Source organism: Nelumbo lutea, chromosome 1, assembly GCF_056320005.1.
Source record: "Nelumbo lutea isolate HS-2025 chromosome 1, American lotus-T2T, whole genome shotgun sequence".
Taxonomy (NCBI): Eukaryota; Viridiplantae; Streptophyta; class Magnoliopsida; order Proteales; family Nelumbonaceae; genus Nelumbo; species Nelumbo lutea.
The window spans coordinates 79,211,720-79,219,563 of record NC_142684.1 but is presented as its reverse complement, the minus strand read 5'-3'; the positions used below and the strand labels follow the sequence as shown (position 1 = coordinate 79,219,563).

The following is a 7,844-nucleotide window of genomic DNA, read 5'->3' as shown; positions in this document are numbered from 1 at the left end:
TCTATCATGTCTAGTTTCAATTTTGATAGCCTCTTAGATGGGAGCGGTGAATCCGCTGGAGCCGAGGTGGGTACCTTGGCTCAGGTCATAGATCCTCATCCTACCAAGGAGGTTACTTCGAGTCAGGATGCGGTCCATGGTCCTCCCGAGGTGGACTCACCTCGGCGGGAGTGAGAGGCCTCTGGTAACCTGGCTTCCACCTCACATCGAGGTCGGTTGTTAGATAACTTTGGCCTGTTGACAATGACGGCGGACAAGATCCTAACCCTAGTAACCCGTTACAGACTTCCCAACGACCTCGTCTACAGCATCCCTTTAGGTAACTTCCCTTGGGAACACAGTCACAACGAGATCGTGATATTCGAGGAACAGCACGCAGCTGGTCTTCGTCTTCCATCCGCAATGTCATAGGGACCATTTCTCTTTTCCACGACTACAATCTTCCTCTTGACCTCAACATTTTTTCTTATATTCTTTCCATCAAGAAGAATTTGTCTTGTGTTCTGCCTGAGCATAGGCGAACTTATTACCTATCACCTCGTCCTAGCTTCAAACTCTTGCACGAGCTATCGAACAAGGTCCCGGCCTGGAAGAGGTGCTATTTCGTGGTCTACAACACTGAGGGGTGGCCTTTCTCGACTCATTGGAGGGCAGCCATCCAGGACCCCGGTGTTAGGTTGGACCTGAAGACAAGAGAGGCGCTCCGATCTTGGGTGGAGCTCGGCTTGAACTTTGAAGACTTCGTGATTGAGGAGAAACTCGTGCAGGCCGGTTTGAGTCCTGGTAGGTCATTGTTTGTTGTATTTTCTCTCTACTTTACTTCGGTATTGTATCTGACAGCTTGTTTTTTGTCGCAACTATCATGGACATCCCCGCCAACGAACTATTTGGGAGTATGAAGAAGGGGAAAAAGAAGAGAGCCTAAAAAAGGGCATGCGTTGAGTCCCCACCAACCGTCGTTTCAGAGCCCGAGCAGCCATCAACTGTCGATCAACCTCCAGTAATAGATCTGGTCAAGGAGGACTCGAGCAAGCTCTCCCCGCCCCACATGCCCGAGGAGGATACGTCTTCAGAGCCTGCCCCGATAGTTGTCGCTTCTTCAGGCAGCGACGACACAGCTCGGAGTATTTTGACTCCAAAATTCGGCCTCCTCAAAAGCAAGGGTGTGGGGCAGCTTGCTCGTCGGCATATTCCGCGGGTCGCTCGAGCTCGACATCATCCGCTAGCTTTGATTTTCCCTTGAGAGCAGCTATGTAGCATTTGCAAGATTCGAGCTGGTCACCTCGCACAACTCCTACTCCATAGTCCGTTGGGAACTTCATCGCCAGATAGTAGGTGGATACTATTGCACGTAGGACGTGCATAATGGGTCAACCTACTATGGTGTTATAGGGAGAGAGAGTCGCGAACACCAGAAACATGTGCTCAAACCTTGCGATATTTGGCCATGTGCCAGCATCTACAGGTACCATGACTCGTCTGAGAGGTTTGACCTCCTCACCACTGAAGCTTAACAGAGGAGTCTCTGTCGGCTTTAGATCGCTTTGCTGTAGCTGTAGCTTGTTGAAAGTTTCCTTGAATAGTATATCCGCCGAGCTACCTGAGTCCACTAGGATGCGCTTGACTTCATAGTCGTTGATCCTCAGTTCTACCACTAGGGCATCATCATGAGGATACTGGATCCTGCGTGCATTGTCCTTTGTGAAGTATATTGGTTCCTTAAGCCGATGTCACTTTGGCGGGTTTTCCTCTTCATTTTCTAGCTCACGGATTGAGGTCCGTCCGGCTACCGATGTACACCCCGCGATGATGGACCCGCCAGTATTCATGTTGATTACCCCACGGATCGGTCTTTCCTCAGGCAACTATCGCGGCGGTTGCTTGTTCTACCTGTTGGTCTCGGGGGCATTCCTTCTTTGGTCCCCCTGTCGGTCTGCTTGCCGATCTGCTTGGCCTCTCTCTTCTCGCTATATGAAATTTTTTAAGTATCCGTAGTGGATAAGCTCCTCGATCTCGTCGCGAAGGTTCCTACAATTTTCTGTGTTGTGCCGGTGGTCTCTGTGGAAATGACAGTAGACATTTCAGTTCCTTGTTGCAGTATCTCCTCTTAACCTAGGAGGCCATTTGATGAAGGAGGAGTCCTTAATGGCGCTTTCTTGTGACCTCGGGCAGTTCTTGCTAGTGATGAAGTGCGAGGTAAATAAATATGTGAACTGCAATCAGCTTTTGATTGATCCCAGTGCGAGGTTCCGATACTAGGTTCGAACTACCCCTTTAAAGGTAGTGGAGAAGGCCACACACATGCAAGACTCATCAGCCTTAGCTAGGTGCATCTAGGACTAGAAAGAGTCTACATGGTCATTAGGATCGAATGATCCATCGTACTTGCCTAAAGGAGGCATCTTGAAGTCTTTAGGCATCGGGATCGCCAAGAGCTCGGGAGACATGGGAGACGACCTGGAAAGTAGGGGAGGAGCGGCCTTTGTAGCCACTGAGTTCGATTCTTCCTTACCTTTGGCTTGCCCTTCTTGTTGGCTCGGCTTTGCTAGTTGGATGTTTTGAGTCGAGGTATAGCGTACCTTGCGACGTCTCCGCTGTTGTTTCTTTACTGGCTTGGCATCGGTGCTGCTGACTTCAGTGTGCTCCGGTACCGCTCTGTCGCGAGGTAACTCCTGGTTCCTTATGGAATTCTGGGGCTGGCTATCACGGACGGAGAGGCCCTGACTCAAGTTCGCACCTCGAACCCTGAACTAGTTACCTACTAGTGTATCGTTGTTTTCTTGCTGTGAATGTCGAGGAAGATTGGTCTTGTTAGGCGGAGTATCCCCGTACCTGTTTCCGAGGTTCCCTTGTGCGGCCGGTGGAGTAAGCTTACCGTCTCTTCTCCCACGGGGTGAGACCTGACTCTTGAGAGGAATCGGGACTTGGGAGGTCTCTTCATCTCGGTGGGGAGATCGGATGATATTCTGGTTAATCTGAGGTTGATTTTGATTCTGATGGGCCCCTGGGTACGGAGGTGGAACTGGCTGGTGGTTTTGCGGCAGTGGAGGGAATTGATGCTGGTACTGCTAGTAGAAAAAATGTTGTTAATACTGTTGAAATTGTTGGACCTGCTGCATCTGGATCTGGATGGCCCGGATGCACTAAACCAGGTTGTTGAACTGGGACTGGTTGACTCCGGGGGGGGAACCACAAAAGGCTTAGAAAAAGTTGTGCCTACCATTGGAGGAAGTGGGGCGCTCACCTGTGTAGTGTTTGGTGGCGCGGTCAGCGTTGGAACTCCAGATGTAGCAAGCGGGATGGTGAATTAGCCGATGCACACCGTAGGGAGTTAGAGTTGTCCTCCGGAGATGTTCATCTCGCTGCTTTTCCTTACATGACTAGAAGATGCCATTGACGTAGAAATAAGGTCAGTAACTGTAAAGAATGGGGATGACTTTTTGGTCGTTTCCCACAAACGGCGCCAATTTTTGTTGTGCGATCTGACTACTCCCAACTAGAGGGTGATCTGGCTTCCAATCAAGCAGCGAGCTTGATCAATATGCAAGACGATGGATCAAAGAACCCGGGGTGGCTAACCCGACGAGGTCGCTCTGATGCTTAAGTTAGTATATGTGAGTTGAATGCTTTGAGAGTTTGAGAGCTTGAGAGCTAGAGAGTTGGGTAATCACGTGTACCTAGGCCCTAGAGGGGTGTTGCTCTTATATAGCTGAGTTGTCGTGGGTTTCACAAAACAGTTTCAGGATCTTTGGCCTGAGTGGATGAGATCTGTTTCCGCTTTAGTCGGGGAGTAACGTATTAGTCAATGAAGCCTATCGCTTCCACTCGATCCGGGTGAAGAGAGGATAAGGCCTGCCATTATGCGGCATGATCCTGTGAGGTTCATAGTCTGCTGGAGAAACTTCTGGAGTCGTTACGTGGCGATTCGGGTTGTTAGCCCCGAGCTGATACTCTGATTCCTTAGTTCCGAAGTGGATTGAATGCCGAGGTGCCCCGACACCAAGGTGAGTTTTGAGCCGAGATGACTGAATACCCGAGCTCAAATGTTGCAATTAGGCTTGCCAGGCTGAATTGTCATCCCTTAGTCAGGTCATGTCCATGTGTCCCTTTCTCGCTAGGTCAGGCCAAATCACCCTTCATCAGCTCCAAGGATCCAAGTGTCCTTCTCTCTGTAGGTTGTCAATCTCCTCCCTCTCCATTGTCTCACATCCAAACTTGTTGAATCAACCCAACTCATTGATTTCGTTGTGGCCCGAAGCCATGGATCTTTGGTTTCTCTCAAGTTCTTTGACTTCTCTGCCGCTACTCCCCTCCAACATCTCCTTTATGTCGCCCAAATGTATGTTTTTCACTTTTTTTCTCTTTCTCGGCCCCACTCTCTCTCTCTCTCTCTCTCTCTCTCTCTCTTTTGGGATGGTTTCTAGGGCTGAAAATTCAAAACTGTTTGTTGTGTTGCCGGTAACAGATGTCCAAGGCTCAAGCATTTTTATCTGGATTTGTCATTCAATGAAGAAACAATAGACAAGGAGGCGGTTTCTGTAGTGATCGACAAACTAAAGGAACTAGAAGGTATGGATGTTGAGGAACGCTTCATCTCCGATGAATTCACTCTCCGGCAGATTGATCGTTGTTGTCCCAACTTCACCAAATTAAAGATCACAGAACTTTTCAAAGGGCACTGCTTCACTCATAGCTACAACTCTTCCAAACCTGAAGGCCTTGGACCCAGCCTATACCTCCGTACACAGAGAAGCAGTTCTAATTGTTCTCAATGGTTGCAAAAATCTCGAACACCTGAACATCAGCGGCTGCGGCAAAGCACACAACGAGGATGAGATACTACGCATCGGATATCGGATGTTCGCAGTTGAAGGTGTTTAAGTGGGACTATGAGATATATGATCATTGCTTTGAGTGCGAAGTGAGCATTGATGGCCGAAACGGGGTTTCATATAAATGGCCTTTTAAGCATGACCTTGACCGGGGCTTTAGTCTTCACATAGATGGCACCCAAGAGATGTTCCTAAAGTTGTATCCTTATCCTCCTTAAAATGATATTTAACTAACACGACAACTCCAGTGGTTGTTTGCAGGTGACAATGCCGATTATGTAGATGAAGATGTTATCCCTTTTTAATTTGGTGGTATTGGGGAAATCCTTGCGATTGCTTGCTGATACTGGTTGATCTTAATCACCCTTTACTTTATGTTCTTCTGTTCGGTATCTTTGCTTGATATATGTATATATAGAAAGCATGATGCTCCCATTTAACTGCTCTCTGCTTATTCTTTTTGACGTACGTTGAGCAGATCTTTAAGACTCTAGATCATCAATTCACATACGCATACTGTATTGCAAGTATATAATTCAAATATTCATGAAACGTAATTCGTTTCCAACTATCACAATGACACTTGCACTGCACTGTCACAGATCGATGATCGATAGTCCTTAAATATTGCAATTCTGGGTTTTGTTGTTTGTTTTTCTTTTTTTTTCTCACTATCTATAATGAAATTGTTTTAAAAGGCTTAAGCCTTTTGTTGGAATGAGGAGGTAATGATTATTTAGTGGTTTAATGAAATATATATATATATATATATATATATATATATATATATATATATATATATATATATATATATATGTTTTATGCATTTATATAGTTGAATGTATATATATATATATATATATATATATATATATATATATATATATATATATATATATATATATATATATATATCAAATAAATAAAAATAGTAAAAATGAAAAACTATAGGGAAAATTAATTTCTATTAGGAGAATTCAATGGAAAAGGGCCAATCAAGTTCTTAGTTTTGTTAGGATATATGAAATGGTTTTTTATTATTCGAAATTTACCATTTCAAGTTTTTTATTTTCTCATTTTTTCTTAATAGATTATTTTTTTTATTTTTTTTTTTGCATAAATAAAATTAAAAAAGTTATTTTTCCTTCTAAATTATTGAATGGTCATAAATATAATATCCAATTATATGATTCTTCATGTTTCTTTTTCTTTTTTTTTTTTTTTGATAGAGTGGGGGATTACAATTAAAAGGATATTGACCAGGCATGACCCATGCATAAAAAAAGCAAATGAAAAATAAGGAAATTACATGACCTAGATTAGATAGTGCCTATCCACATCAAAGTTGCCCTCTCTAAACGAAAGGTTGTAAGATATTGTCAACATGTTCCTCTTACATACTTCTTTGCACTCACGAATGTTTTAAACTTCTAATGTTCCAAGGAGGATTCTCTCTTTAACGCCATCCATTGATGACTAAGTTTGAATCCCCTCCAATGCAAACTTTCGATCTTCTAAACTTTGATGCCACAAGATGAGTTTTCAGGGCAGCCCATATTTCTGTTTCATTAATTGAACAAACTCCTACATCCTTGTAGGATCCTACCCGATTCATCTCTGGCTTTAACTTCCGTTACACACTTAGCATCAGATGTTCTTGAAGCATCGAAATTTATATGTAGTCCCAACATTTACATGGGCCGGAAGGGGTGCTTAAGTTTTTAAAAGATTTATTTGTTTTTATTTTTTCATATTTTATTGTTTTCTTTCTTTTAAATTGGTCATTTGAATTATTTGAGGACTTGGAATTTTGAAACATGAAATGTAAAATGTTTATAAATATTAATTGATTTGTATTTATTTTATTTAATGCTTAATCATTGAAACCTATTACTTATAAACTTTTATTTTATGGATATATATACCTTCTATCATTCCAACTTAGTGTATTTATTTTATCAATTTATGAAACGTTAATTAATTTTATTTTTAAGTTTTGAGGCTTACTTTGGACCATTAGGCCTCAACTATGCTTTTAGCCTTTTAAAATGCAAAGTTTCTTATTTGCCTTTCTTTCCAAAGTGTCTTTCTTGTACTGACGTTTGGGAATGGACTATTCGTTGTGTGTATCTCCTTTTCTGATCTCTGGTTATATAAACAAAAAAAAAAACATTTTGGTGTGAGAAAGGAATTAGACCTTAAATACCCAGCTGCAAAAAGTGCGAAAAAAGCGTGGGCGGCAGGATTCGAACCTGCGCGGGCAGAGCCCACATGATTTCTAGTCATGCCCGATAACCACTCCGGCACGCCCACCTGATATATCAAATTGTTTAACTGTTTTCCTAACAGGCATATACTCTTGTTTGTTCAGTTTCGATGTACATAAACAGGGTAACCAAAAAAAAAAATACGAAGAAAATAACAAGTGGTGGACTTGGTGGTAAGCGATTACATGTGCTCTAAACCTGAAATGACAATCAATTCAACGCCATTCATTTTGCTCCGCAATCTCAGGCATTAAACAGTCTTTCAGCTTCGTTCTAATTTAACAATTTGAAACAGTCCACTGGCATAGCCCTTGGGCTAAAACCTCTTCGTTCACACTTCAGTCACTCACTCACATGTTCCAGAAGCTACGGATACCCAACTTTCGTGTAACAGTCAGCAACGGTGGAGTCCGTGTCTAATTACTCCCTTACTCCTGGTCCGAACGGGCACGGCCACACCCACCAAAAAGAAGCAGAAACCAAATTAAACGCTTCCAGTTCCGGAGGAGCTGATAGAAAATTTGATCAAAATGCGAATCAATTACACAATACAGGTGGTAGATGTTTTCCTTCATTCCTTGTCTCAATTAAGTTTCCTATATTTGTTTTCTTCATTTTACAGAAAAACAACCCAAGCCCCAAACCTTGCTTGGCCCAAAAAAAGAAAAAGAAAATCTAAGTGAATCCATCTGTTAATCACAAAATGAAAAAAAAAAAGGTGGCCTACTCTGTTCTGCTTCACTAT

At 43.0% G+C, this 7,844-nt stretch overlaps 1 non-coding gene across 1 annotated transcript; it reads right to left on the bottom strand.

The window, feature by feature from the left end:
• Positions 1-7,063: 7,063 nt before the first annotated feature.
• TRNAS-AGA (transfer RNA serine (anticodon AGA)) lies at positions 7,064-7,145 on the bottom strand. Its single transcript has one exon. It is a non-coding gene; the product is annotated as a tRNA-Ser (tRNA).
• Positions 7,146-7,844: the final 699 nt, after the last annotated feature.